This window comes from Plectropomus leopardus, chromosome 5 (genome assembly GCF_008729295.1).
Source record: "Plectropomus leopardus isolate mb chromosome 5, YSFRI_Pleo_2.0, whole genome shotgun sequence".
Classification (NCBI taxonomy): domain Eukaryota; kingdom Metazoa; phylum Chordata; class Actinopteri; order Perciformes; family Serranidae; genus Plectropomus; species Plectropomus leopardus.
Window position 1 is genome coordinate 2135976 of NC_056467.1, and position 14788 is coordinate 2150763.

Genomic DNA, 14788 nt, shown 5'->3' on the forward strand with positions numbered 1-14788 from the left:
AACCATATTTGTATTTTCTAAAACATTTTAACAAAACCGAACTCACAGATCTCCTTCATCATTGGCGAAATCTTCAAATTAAGTCAGATTAACTTGATTTACTGAAGTTGCTGACACTGAAAAAAGAGCGAGGTAATTTCAGATGTTATTTTTAAGTTGCAACAACTTCACAAAATTAAGTTCAGTGAACTTAACATTTAGATATAAAACATAAATTAAGATTAATAGCTGTATTTACTTAACTTTATCCAGGCAATAAGTTTCCAAGATTATTTTAAGGAAGATCAACTTGTCAGATTTTACAGAGATGAATCTGTAATATTATAAAAACATTTCCTACTACACTCCCAAATTCTCAAATGTATAAATCCACTAATCATAAAAATGACAAAAACAACTACTAACAGCAGAAAAAAGTGTGATAAAGTAATTTTACATATTTAAGAACATTAAAACAATTTCTCTCTTTTCTCACTTTACATCAGGAGCTTTTCAAGCTCCAATGTTAAAAAAGAGTTTCAGCTCAGAGCAACAAAGTAAAACGTGTTAAACACTGAAAGAAGAACAAGGTAATTTCACTTGTCATTTTAAACTTGCAACAAAGTCACAAAATTAAGTAAATACAGCTAAGAATATATAAATGTTACTTTGTAACCAGCAGCAGTTATCTTTGCTTGTTATTTTGTGTGTGTGTGTGTGTGTGTGTGTGTGTGTGTGTGTGTGTGTGTGTGTGTGCATGAACAGATATGTGTCTATTTAAGTATGCTTACATATATGTTTGTCTTTATGCATATATGTAGGTGTATGTATATCCATATGTTTCACTATATTCTAGAAATAAAGTTTTATTATTATTATTAATTAAATTTGTTTGAACTTAGGAGGACTGATTTAGTTAAACTTGTTGCAACCACTTTTCAAAATTAGGCAAATATGTCTAAATTTTGAGTAAACTTAACGTCAGGATATATATAAAATAAACTTAAATTAAGACTAATAGTTATTTTTACTGTCTTTTTTAAAGGCAGTCGGTTTGAAAGATTATTTTTAGTAGGATCAACTCGTATTTTACTGTGAATCTGAGCTGAAATCAATCCGAGCAGCTTCTGATGCTCTTTCTCTTTAACTCCATCTGACATTTCACCACCAAGAAGAACTCCGTCTTTAGCTCTGCTCTTAGAAATGTAGTATTTTTTAGCTGGTGGGAGTATGAGAATGAAGGTGGCCTGTCTCTGCTGGATTTACAGCCTCTAACACTCCCAGCACAGCAGCACTGTGTGTGTGTGTGTGTGTGTGTGTGTGTGTGTGTGTGTGTGTGTGTGTGTGTGTGTGTGTGTGTGTGTGTGTGTGTGTGTTAACCTTTACATGGTATATACTGAGAACATACAGAGGCCTGGCAGTCGCCCGCCTTCCCGTCTACCAGGACGTGTCTGTGCGTGTGTGTGTGTGTGTGAGTGTGTGTGTGAGTGTGTGTGTAGCCGAGGTAATAGGTAGAGGAGCAAAAGACTGCCCCCTGTTGGTTACCTCTGTGAAGTGTCCAGCTGTTGCAGGTTCATATTTGGTGACTTGGCAAATGATGGAGGATATGAAACAGGTGATTTCTTTTTATTTTATTGGTATATGCGGCAATCCTAAAGTGAGGTGCAGGACTGCTGGTTTTTAGATGTGTGTGTGTGCATGCACATGTCTGTGTGTGTGAGTGTGCGAGTGCTGCGTGATGCATTAATCCAAACCAGAGCAGAAAGTGAGGGCATCCAGCTTTGTGGGGTTCGTGCGGTCTGTCTTGTCCTTCATTTTCCTCCCTATTTTCTGCTTCTTTTTTTTTTTCCCTCCTTCCATCGATCCACAAATTGCAGCCTTCGTATTATAAGGTCAAATCTGCGTTCTGATTGGTTTGGAGATATTAGGCTTGAAAGTTTTTGCAGTCTAAATAGAGACAATGATAGGAACCTTTTGTTCTCTAAATAAAAAGTTAACAAATGTTAATAAGTTGTCACAGAATAAGAATATATGACAGTGTTCAAAATGTAAGATACAACCTCAGAAAAAAGAGGGGATGAAGTAGTTTTTTGTTGTTGTTGTTTTTTTGTTTTAGATAAAGTATACCTAAAATTAAAGTTTGAAATACTCGTAATAACATAAAACATAACAATTGTTGCAGAAATCCAGTAGTAATAAGTTTGCTGGGTGATATGGAGAAAATCAAAAACAGCTAGAACAGTCTTGATAAGTTCATAAAGTTAAAACATTCAGCCTGGCTTGATTTCTCTTAAACAATATGGGAAGAGAGCAATGAGCAACTTAACAAGAAATGGCCCAAAAAAGTAGCAAAAAAAATGGTAAATTTACTAGAAATTTTCCTGAAAGTAAGAAAACAAAGTAAAACAAGAAAAGATCATCCTAAGAAAGTGCATTTTTTTCATTTTTGTAACATAATTTTAAATATATAATAAGGGGAATTATAAATACAGTTTTCTGACATTTTTACCCTGTTTTTTGACAATAGCCCCCCCACTAGTTAATTTTCAAATCATTTCCTCGTCCTCTACTAATTTAATTTCATTTATACATTTCTTGCCAAGTTGCTCATCATGTTTTTCTTGTGCTTTTTTAAAAGAAATCAGTGTTCACAGGTTTGAAAGGTTTGTGAAAGCCGTGTGAATGTAACACAAGAAAAATGAGGATCGCGGTGTTAAAGGGTTAAAAACCAGTAAAAGACAACACGATTTTACGATGTCCAAAAGACGATGTCTAGTCTCATATCACGATTATTGCGTAATTTAAATATATTGCCCAGCCCGCTTGCTAAATTGCATCAGCACCGTTGCCATAGCAATGACCCCGTGACCTGTGCGACGCCTCTTCCCTTCGTCCCATCGATCAGATGTGACAGCTGTCAATCACCCTGGACAAAGCGCCGATGCTTAAGCTATACAGCGAGTGTGTTCTGCTTTTCACCCTGGCCTGCTCGGTGCTCACACACACACACACACACACACACACACACACACACGTACGCAGCATCCACAGTGTGTGTTTGTTTTGTACCTCTCCGGCTCTGCGGCCCGGTGCTGTGTGCTTATTTGCAGTGCTGCTGCTGTTTTCTGGGATGCGTGGGCTAGCGTGACAGATCTGGGTCTCTGTTGATGTACTACTTGGCTAGCCGGGGCCGATTCCCGGCCATTACCGGCAGATAACAAACACTTACAGAGAGTGAAACGGCATCGGTAAATCAGCGGCGATGAGCCGTCACTCACCTGGATGCAAAGTTTTTGCACCAAAATGAATCTTGATTATTTACATTTCACAGCATTTTTTTTTCTGTTTGTGCATAGTTGGTGTAAATCTATACCTGTGTACTTAATGTGTGTGTGCATACATTGTGCACGTGTGTGTGTGTGTGTGTGTGTGTGTGTGTGTGTGTGTGCAGGAGTGTGTGAGCCTTTGTCTGCCTGCTGCAGGAGCTCGTGGTTAAAGCCGGCTAATATTAGTGAAGACTGGCTCTATCTGGACACAAAGCAGGTGGTAAATGAGGATAGCTGCACTGTGTGTGTGTGTGTGTGTGTGTGTGTGTGTGTGTGTGTGTGTGTGTGTTTGTACGTGTGTCAACAGGGAGATTTTAAAAGTGGTGGCGTCAGTGTTTTTCAGTGGTGCTGGTGCTGGTGGTGGGGGGAGCAGAGAGCCGTGGATCCAGATGCACGGTTTTCTCCGGCAACTGCAGCTGTATAGAGATAGAAAAACGGCACAATGCGCCGTCTGCCAGACAGCAGTCAAAGAGGATTGGAGATTAGCCGGGGTGCAGACACAGTCGGTCGATCAGTCAGTCAGTCGGGGCGGGAGGGAGCCGAAGAAAAGCAAGAGGGCAGTGTGGTCTCAGGGATTTTTCTCTCTTTTTTTTCCTCCCCTTTTCCCAGTCTCTCCGGGCCCCGTCGCTGATTTGAGCCCGCAGCCGGTTGTACGTCGTCGCTCTCCTTCTCTGCTCCATCTGTCCCTCCCCCATCATCTCTCCTCTTTCTCTCCTTCCTCCCTCCCTCTCTCTCACTACCTCTCTTTCTCTCTCTCTCTCTCTCATACCAAAGCCTGGGGGAGCCAGTGGAGATTAAATGTAGCCTCTATAAGCCAAAGCACATCATGTAGCAATGTTTCTATGGTCCCTTCTCTCTCACACTCTTTCTCTCCCCCTCTCTCCCCCTCTCTCTCTCTCTCTCTCTCTCTCTCTCTCTCTCTCTCGGTCGGTCTGTCTCCCCTTCCTCCTCTGAAGCGGTAGTGTGAATGATGTCGGCTCGTGTGAGACGCAGAGTAAGAGGAAAGAAAGAAAAGAGAGTGCAAGGACTGGAAAAGTGGATTTTTTTGTTTTTTGTTTTTTTCTCCTACTTGCATGCAGGAGAGAACAGAGGATTTGTTTTATGGGTGGAAAACGGACAACGGCAAGGTGGAAAAAACAACGAAAGGAGGACTACTTTCTCTCTACCTCCTTCCCTCCCTCCTCCTCCCCCCTCCTCACCTCTCTCTCTCTCCCTCTCTCCTGTCTGATACAGAGGAAAAGTGGGCCTCTGGCTGTAAGCGATTACAGCTGTGAGGCAAATTAATGGATGATATTTCTTTCCCCCTTTTTTCATTTAAAGAGAAAAAAGAAACGCAGCCGATCAACACGAGAAGAGAAAAAAGAGCCAGAGGGGGGAAAAGAAAGAGTAAAGGAAAGATTGAGAGAAAGAGGTGGAGTGCTAATATTGGGGAGAAGGAGGAGGAGGTGGGGGGTGGAGGAGGTGGTGGGGGGGGTTATGGTTTTTTCCTGTCTTCCCTCCTTTCCAGCTCTGCATGTGATTGAAAGACAGAGAAAACAATGCGAAGGAAAAAGGGCGAGGAAGAGAGAAAGCGGAGCGAGACAAGAGATCAGCAGGCGTTTTGTCCTTTAACTTGGATTTGTGCGTGTGTGTGTGTGTGAGACAGAGTGTGTGTGAGAGTGTGTGTGTGCATTTTTTCCCTCGCCAACCTGCTTCGGACCTGCAGGTTCAAGTAAAAAAAAAAAAAAAAGTAAGTATAGGCTCGGGTGTAAGGAAAGGCAAATGAGTGTGTCACTGTTTTGTGTATGCAATGCATGCCAGTGTGTGTGTGTGTGTGAGTGCACGCTGTGTGTGTGTGTGTGTGTGTGTGTGTGTGTGTGTGTGCATGGTGTGTGTGTGTGTGTGTGTGTGTGTGTGTGTGTGCATGGTGTGGGGCGTGGGCGCGCGCGGGCGTGGTCTGTCTCCGCCCCCCCCCCCCCCCCTCCTCTCCCTTCGGTGAGGCAGCATACTGGTATGCTTCACAGGCACTGTGGCCCCGGCTGCAAGCACTGATTCCATGGCTCGATGCTCGCTCTTTTTATTTTTTGTGGCTCTTTCTGACTCATTCGCTCTTTATGTCTCTCGCTCTCTCTCTCTCTCACACACACACACACACACACACACACACACACTCTCCCTTACCTGTTCTATCTAACCTTTAAGTATCACTTCCCCTTTCAGCGTTTTCTGGGAAGAGGAATCCTTTCGCCGACTCTGTCTCGCGACTCTCCTCCCCAGACTGCTCACTCTCGCTGTGTGTGTGTGTGTGTGTGTGTGTGTGTGTGTGTGTGTGTGTGTGAGTGTACAAGAGAGCGAAGAGATAGAGGGAGAGAGAGCATGCACATGGTTCATTCCGGCTCGGTCCTACCACCCATCCTCATGCCTTTTCTTTCTCGTCTCCGTCCGCCGCCTCTCTTGCCGTTTATTTCGCCTGACTTTGAGCAGCTCGCCGGACGAGCCGACGTCTTCCTCGTGTCGCTTTTTTCTTTCTTTTTTTTAAAAAAAAAAAAAAAAACCTTCCCCTGAGCATAACTGGAATCTCGTGCTGCGAGTAAAAAAAAAAATCTGAGCTTTCTCTTTCTCTCTGTCTCTTTTTCTCTTTCCCCTCCCGAGCAGGAAGCGAGCGAGGAGAACAACGGGCAAAGGGGGCATCCTGGATCCAAAGGGGAGGGTGAGTCGATACCAACAAATACTCTTCCTCTCCACTTCCCTCTCAGCTACCCATCTGTTTCCTAAGCTTTAGACCACCATGGTAGCATGAAGGAGCCGCCGAGCTTTGTTATCTGGCTCGTCTTTTCTCCGTGCAGCCTCTCCGGAGGATTTAGAAACCGTGCTGAACGGGGATTTGAAATGATAGAGCGTGCATCGAATGATTTTATTAACCGATGTGACAGTCGGATGTGCATGCAAGTCATCATGTCAGAGGGATTGTTTGATGCTGTGCGGTCCTACAGCTTCAGATTTCGATGCTGTGATCGATGCATCCGGGCTGTTTTTTTTTGTCTCGGCCGTCAGCAGCGATGATTAGCAATCATCGGCTGATTTCGATTTTCCCCGCGACGGCAGGAGATCTTTAGGCATCCTGTACGGCAGCAGGCTCTGTACCTGATGGCAGGAGGCATTTTTCAAAGTGCTGTATTGTTCAGATGAGGTGGGGGAGGGGGCGAGGGAGAAGCGGAGAGAGAGAGAGGGAGAGTTGGGGGGAGGCTGGCCAATGTTGTGTCTGGCTAAGGCTTGCACTTGTTGTATGTTCACGAGCAAACATGGGGGCAGTGGAGATAGCAATGCTCAATTAATGCACGTAGTTTGGGAGTGTGTGTCGGGCGCAGAGCTGCGTGCCTGTGACCGGCAGAGCTCGCCGTGTGTGATGCTCAGACGCTTCGAGTCCTCATTTGACTCGGAGACGAGTTTGGAAGCTTTCTTGCTCCGAGATTTCTTTTGAAAGCGTCCGGGGAGGTTGAAGGCAGCTCTGCGCTGCGGCGGAGGAGCCCGAGTGAAGACGCACCTCTCTCCGTCCCTGAGACCCTAACTTGTGACGTTGTGCTTTCATGTCCACGGGTTAGGCTCTCGGGAGCTGAGAGGGATGCACGGCCAGCGCGATCTCCCACACGTTGCTGCCTCGAACAATGGCGATCAGAGAGGGAAGGCCATGGCGCAGTGAGCTAAGGCGTTCACCGCACGCTCGCCATGTCACACTTTTCACTTTGGCTCACACCCTGCTGTATGTCGCTTGTCACCTGTGCCTCTCTCCGTCTGCTGCACCGTCGCAGGCGATGAAATGCAGATGAAGGAGATGGTCTGGTTTTTAGCGGTGGATCCTCTGGGGTTAGGAGGATGAGGATGTGGTGGCACGAATGCTGTTTTAAGAGTCACGTGACAAAGTTAAGGCAGGATGAGCTAAGGCATCTTGATGTACGACAGGAAATAATCACCTTTTAGCAGCAGAGCCCTCGCTGTATCAGTCTCAAACATTGACATTGAGTGCTAACCTAAATTTAACCATCAAATATCAGCCGGTCTGCGACGCCGACCTTTAAGTGATGCCACTTGTTTGCTCACATATGAGCTAAGCTAATGTAGCATTTTGATGCAGACGAATGTTTTTTACTCTGTTTTACAGTGAATCCGTTTGACGCTGCACGCTCTAAACGCTGTTTTAAATAATAATGTTTTAAATAGTTTCTGGTAACTGCTGAATTCCTGCAGCTGTCAGCATCTAGGCTAATTATGTAGCACGCAGGTAGCACAGGTGCCTTTAAAAAGCATCTGCAAAGGGAATTGATTGCAGTGCCATTGATTATCTGCATCCAGAGCTGCTGGCTGACAACAATTAATAATGCTGGTTAAAAAAAAAAAACATCTAAACAGCTGGTTAGCATCAGAAGCTAATGCGAGACAGTGGTAATGCTGCTGTGATAGCTTCATGCACAAGTGGAAACTGTGAAGACGCATCTGTCGGCGTGATGGCTCTTTGTTTCTGCAGCCAGCCTGTGTGCGTGCGTGCGTGTGTGTGTGAGTGTGTGTGTGTGTGTACCTTTCTGACTTGAGAGCAGCACAGACTAATGTTGAGAGCGTGACCATGACAGCTCTGTACATTATGTGCTTGACCTCAGTGAACCCTCGGCGATGTCAGAGCTCACTCGCTCATGCTAACACACATGTGAAGGTGGCAGCAGGAACAGGCTCACGGGAGGGGGGGGGCAACCAGCAATGTCCAGCGTGAATAATCAGCAGCGGCGCCTTTTGCCGCCAGACGACGACACCGCCACCGTGATTCACATGTGAAGTGCTTCTTGAATGCTGTTTGATTTAGCTGCAGCCGGAGTGGCAGCTCACTTTGTCGTCCATAGTAACAACTTTGAACTGATGAATCAACTTTGAGCGAAGCAGCTCATGGCGGCTCTTTGGGGCACGTTTTCATTCGAGATTCTTTTCTTTTTTTCCCCATTTGTTGTTCAGGTTCACCACGGCGTCCTCTCCTTGTGCCTTGCAGACATTCCTCTCACAAGATTTAACAGAGAGTTTCGATACTTGACTGACGCTCATCACACCGTGGCTAATATCTGGTATTAACGGGGCGTGCCGTGAATATTGACGATAACTCGTTTTCACGGACGCTTCCCTTCATTTTGAACTCGGTGCACTTGTGGATCGAAGAATTTAGGAAGTGGATATTGGGTGTAAGACATGAGTTGTGCTGCTGTCGGCTTGACAGAGATGCATATGGAAAACATATTTGGGGGTTGGTGTTGTTCATGATGCTAGAAATGTCATCGTTACATATTTATACTCACACATGCTGAAATTCAAAGATTGTGCGCACAGATTGAGCCTGTCGTCTCAAATCAACGAGGCCCTGAAGCTTTGTTTGTTTAGCTGTTTTTGACGTTACTCTTGGTCTTTATAAGTCATTTTCTCTCCATCAGCACCGTTTATTTTGTCGCACTCAAGTGATGCAAAAGACGCTTCATTGTGTTTTAATTTATCAGCCGAGATCGAACCCGGAGAAGCTTCCATCCTTAGTATGGATTTTAACTTGAACCCCCTTTGCGCTGCTAATCTGCTGCTCTAGCAATGCTCTTATGTAACGTCCCTGTCAGCCTCGTCTCGGTCTTCTCCTACCGTCTCTCCGCCACAAAATCGTTTTTTATTTGTTCAGTTCGGTGGACAAACACTGACCTGGAGCGAGTAAGTGTCTAGCCGGTAAGCTCGAAAAAGGGTCTGCAGGCTCCATTGTTCGGCTGCTCCGCAGACTGTCTGTACACTGTGTCCCCGTGGCCGAGGCAGACGTGGAGGGTAGACAGAGAGACGGGCAGACAGCTGCTTCATCGCCCCAAATGTTGATTGAATGATTTCACCGAAAAGATAAACCCCCGATCGACGTCGTCGACTCGTGACATGATGTGATGTTTGCATCTGGAGAAACTGTGCTGAGTTTTGGCCTGATCTCACATTTCGGACAGATTTAAGCATTGATTGGTTTGTCTTAACCCGCAGCAGGTGATGACACCTGCGACTCTGTGATCCTGCACCAAGAGGTGACAGATTCACCCGTTTACAGTTCCCACTGAGGTCTAAAGGCAGCTTTGTGGCTAAAAATATCCGCTATTCCCACAAAGGTTGATTCCAAAAACAGGCACTGATGATTGATTACAGTCCTCTTTAAGGTGGACTTTTTTTAAGGTGGAGCACTGGAAGTCGATGATCTGGTCATAGAGGGAGTTTGAGTGCGTGATAGTTCATGTGAAGGGTGTGTTGGATGAGTTGCTGCAGGGTGACGCCCAAAGCGCCTCAAGAAAGCCCGTTTGGGTAAGAATCAAATTATCGATCGCGGCGATCGATTGCCACGTTGACAAAAAACCGTCGAACGTGGCGACGGCCGGCTGGCGACGAGCCGAGGCGTCTCTTTGTGGTTTCTCTCCGTGTTGAGTTTACAGTCACCATTCTGCAGTTTTTCCTGCCACTCCCTTCAACACGCCGCCTCGGCTCAGCTGCAGGCGGGTGAAGCACACTCATCAATAATCGGAGCTGGTCAGCGCGCATGTGTGTGTGTGTGTGTGTTTGTGTGTGTGTGTGTGTGTGTGTGCTGCCTACAGTATCTGTCAGCATGTCTGTAATGTCTGTGTGTGTGTGTGTGTGTGTGTGTGTGTTTAGCAGTTCTTCCCACTGCGGAGGGGTTCACTACCCATCCTTCCAGGCTGTCGCTGGAACAAGATGGCGTCGCAGCTCCACGTGGGCCCTCCCGCGCTGGTTAATGCCCATTACTATGGCACCGAAAAGCCATCGGTACACCTGGGGCGTATTTACTCGCCACATATTTGAAATTTCTGAGGCAGCTTCTCAGTTCTGTAGCTTGGCTGACTTGAAAAGATTTAGGATTTGGGGCAGATCCATCGCTTTTATTGTTTTTGCTTGTTGGTTTTTTCACTTTCTGTGTTTCAGCTGCCAAAGTTTTGTCTAAAATCTGGACGGTTTTAACAGTGCTGGTCGGGCGAACGAGTACGATTTCAGCATGACTCGTCTGTATCTGTTTGTGTGTGTGAGTGTGTGTGTGTGTGTGTGTGTGTGTGTGTGTGTGTGTGTGTGTGTCCTGACTAAGGCTAAGGCCAGTTTTAAAGAAGATCAGGAATTGTGCGCACAGCCACATCACACCAGCAGATTAACCAGACTACACACTAACCTCATTAATCTGAGAGACTGATGTCACCAACAATGTGTCAGCACTCACACACACTCACTCACACACACACACACACACTCACACACTCTCACACACACACGTATTTGAAAGTGTTGCCTTTGTCTCCACCTGATAGAAGGCCAGGTAGCGCTGCGTGGAGGTCGAGGCCGTGTCAGTGTTTGTCCCGCTGCGGATCCTGTTGGATTGAGAGACAGGCTGGAAATCCCCCTGATGAATCAACATTTAACACTTTGCTGCCACGTCAACCCAAAAGCTGCTTTTTTTTGTTGGATGTTTGAAGGAAAAATAGCTTAAGCACGCTGGCTGCAAAGTGTTAAATGTTGATTCATCAGGGGGATTTCCAGCCTGTCTCTCAATCCAACAGGATCCGCAGCGGGACAAACACTGACACGGCCTCGACCTCCACGCAGCGCTACCTGGCCTTCTATCAGGTGGAGACAAAGGCAACACTTTCAAATACGTGTGTGTGTGAATCTGTTTGATGATGATGATGATGATGATGACGGGCATGTCACACAGCAGCTGGATCAGGACGAGATATTATAGCACGAACAAATCCCACACAGCTCGAGACTCAGACTGAGTTCTTAAGGACGATGTTGAAACATTTACATACCTGTTTGATCATATAGATATTTTATATTTATTTTGAACGAACAAACAGAAAAAAGATAAAAAATTAAAAAAATGGCAATAACAACATTGGATGATGACCTATACTACAAATAAGCAACGAGAAATGACATCTTACATGTTCGAAAAGACGCAGGAGGAAGTTTAAACGTGTCGTTTCCTCAAATAATCAGGAATCATGTTAATTCATGATCTGCATCCCTAACATATATACACGTACTTAAATATTTACACACACACACTTACACAGACATCCATACACACAATATACATACATACATACACACATATATATATATATATATATATATATATGTCCCACTGACTTTACACATACACACATATTCATGTATATTAAACATACATATGTACACGTGTACCACGACATACAACCAAATACGAATCTTCGCAGTATGGAAATTACTTCTTTTTTTTCAAATTCTATAAATTTTTCTAATTTTTTTGTCTGAATCTTTATCTACGGCTGCAGCAATAAGTGGATTAATCGATTGGTCGGTTAACAAAAAAACATTTGCAACTTTTTTTGAGGTATCAATCATTCATAAAGCAAAATTCAATTCAGTTTTTTTTTATTCAACATGTTCTGCATCCAGCTGCTCATATGTGAGAATCTGATGCTTTTTTTCGTCATACGTGATAGTAAACCGAATATTTTTGGGGTTTTGGAACGTTGGTCAGACAAAACAAGGCTTTTGACGTCATCACCTCGGACTTTGAGAAATTACAACACACATTTTTGCAATTTTTGGTAATTTTATAAACAAAGCGATTAACAGAAAATGAAAATTGTTGCTCTACTCTACTTCAGTTAGCTTTTAATTTGACTATTTTGTAATCGGAACAAATGCAACACGATAAATACAGTGTTTAGCTGTAGGTACGATTGTCTCTTATACAAGCAAACATGCACAGTATCTTTAAAAGGAAAACTACAATACTAAATACATCACGTGCATATGCTGCATACTACTAAACAGCATACTGTGCAATATTGACATCTGAGACCAATTTACCCTCCATCAAATTTCACTCAAGGGCTGTTTTTGTGTTGATTTGTAACCTTCGTCTCTCTTCAACTTTTCAATATGTTGTCAAAGTTTATGATTAAAGTTCAAATACGTTTATTTCATCAGCTTTGACTGTGTATTATCATCTAGTTGATCATTTGACCTTGTTCAGCTCAATGATGCTAAATTTTCTGCATATTTTATTCATACGGTGATGTAACCCTCAAGTTTATGTCACCATTGTTATACTAAGATATGGAACAATTTTGTGATTTTTTTTTTTTATTTTTGTGGTTTGCTCATTTATCAGGTCAAATCACAAAAAACGTCTACAATGAGTGTTGACCAGATAAATCCAGGGCTGCAGTGACAGCTATGAAGAAGTGCATGAAATGAATCTATATCCTTTTATTGTGTCGGATCACGCAGAGTAACGTATGTGATTTGATTTATTTGAGGTTAGAAGATTTAGAGAAATTTCATGTTTTCTTCTGCAATTTAATTCCATTTTGTGTTGGCGGTTGTTTGCTTTATAATGTCAAGATGTTTAAAATAATGTGTAATAATACAGTTTATGCTTTTGTAATAAATATAGCAGTGACGTGAGAGCGCTACAGTTAGCCCAGTGTTCTCTTCAGAGGCCTGCCGCCGAAATAGAGACGTCTTACACTCGTGTCTAAATAAAGCCTGGATGCTGTCATTCCACATGATTGTCAATTCTTTCATCCGTCACGCTTATTAATAGAAGCTCTGAATGAGTTGTGGGAATTTTTCAAAACAGACATGTCATCTGACATGTTTTATATCTTATCTTTTGAGGTATTTTTATACCTTTATTTAAGTTCAGTCTGTTTCAGCGAGATTTAATCTTTTGGAGTGATTTTTGTTTCCGCAGAGCTGCCAAGACATATTACAACATCCAGACCACAAAGACGTCGGACAGAAAATGGACCAAAATAAAGACATTAATAAACAGTTGACAAGCAAGTTCCCAGCAGCTTCGTGCTCGCAGTCCAGTTTGATCTGATATTGGATGTATACATTTGTGTATGTTTGTTAAATGTGTTATAATATATACTTAATAATGTTTTTCATAGTAATTAGACCTACGTATATATGGTAAATATTTAATTGCAAATATTCATTTTATTTCAGGTATGCAGATATTCATACATGTGTGATGTTTTGGACATGCTGTATGTGCTGCACGCTCTGAGACGGATGTTGAATTGCTTTGTCTTTCCGTCTCTTACAGACCAGGTCAGGACATGTCGGGGAGCGGTCCGTGAACATGAGACGGCTATGAAGCAAACTGCCCGCACACACACACACTTACTGAGATACTAGGATGCTTTCCATGGTCACTTAAATGTCTTATTTGTAATAAAAAAGTATTTGATGCCAATAAAAATATATATATTTTTTAAATGTCATCTTTTTGTATTATTTCAAGAAATACTGTACAAGTAACACTGTATAATCCTGAGTAAATGTTAGTATTTGCCATCTTTTAGCACTTATTCACTATGCTAAGTGATTCCAAGGTTTATGCTACTTACTTAATTCTATGTAAGTGTACTCTCCATGCTAACACTTTAGCATACATTAGCCTATTCTGTGTGAAATTACACTCCAAGCTAACACTCTAGCATAAACTAGCCTGTTCTATACGAATGTACTCTCCATGCTAACACTTTAGCATATTCTATATTGGCCTTTTCAAAGTGAATGTACTCTACATGCTAACTTTTTAGCATAAGCTACATTAGCCTTTTCAAAGTGAATGTACTCTACATGCTAACGTTTTAGCATAAGCTACATTAGCCTTTTCAATGTGGATGTACTTGACATGCTTAAACTTTAGCATACACTTTTCTTTGTGAATTTACACTTCATGCTAACACTTTAGCACACTCTATTCTGTGTGAATGTACACACAATGCTAACACTTTAGGGCACTCTATTCTGTGTAAATGTACGCTCAATGCTAACACTTTAGCATACATTAGCGTATTTAATGTGAATGTACACTCCATGGTAACACTTTAGCATACACTAATCTATGTTAATGTACTCGCCATGCTAACACTTTAGTATACTTAATTCTATGTAAATGTACTGTCCATGCTCAAACTTTAGCATACATTAGCCTTCTCTATATGAATGCACTCTCCATGCTAACACTTTAGCATACATTAGCTTTTTCAATGTGAATTTACACTCCATGCTAACATTTTAGCATATGCTACATTAACCTATTCTATGGGAATGTACTCTTTATGCTAACACTTTACGGCACACATCTTTATGTGAATGTACACTCCCTGCTAACACTTTAGCGCACTCTGTTCTGTGTGAATGTAGACTCAGTGCTAACACTAGCATACATTAGCCTATTCAATATGAATGTACTCTCAATGCTAACACTTTAGCTCACTCTTTTCTATGTGAATGTAAACTCCATGCTAACACTTTAGCATACATTAGTCTATTCTGTTAATGTACATCCCATGCTAAAACTTTAGCATGCACAATTTCGGAGTGAATGTACACTCCGTGCTAAAACAAAAGTTTAGCCAACAGTGTGCTAAATTATATTGGTG

General features: G+C 42.8%; 1 long non-coding RNA gene across 1 annotated transcript in view; it reads left to right on the forward strand.

The window, feature by feature from the left end:
• The window catches only part of LOC121943221, a 127834-nt gene extending 114255 nt beyond the window's left edge, over positions 1-13579 (forward strand). The window contains exons 4-6 of the long non-coding RNA XR_006105844.1: positions 5940-5994; positions 13081-13232; positions 13441-13579. This is a non-coding gene — a long non-coding RNA (uncharacterized LOC121943221). The remainder of the gene's footprint in view (positions 1-5939; positions 5995-13080; positions 13233-13440) is intronic.
• The last annotated feature ends 1209 nt before the right edge of the window (positions 13580-14788 follow it).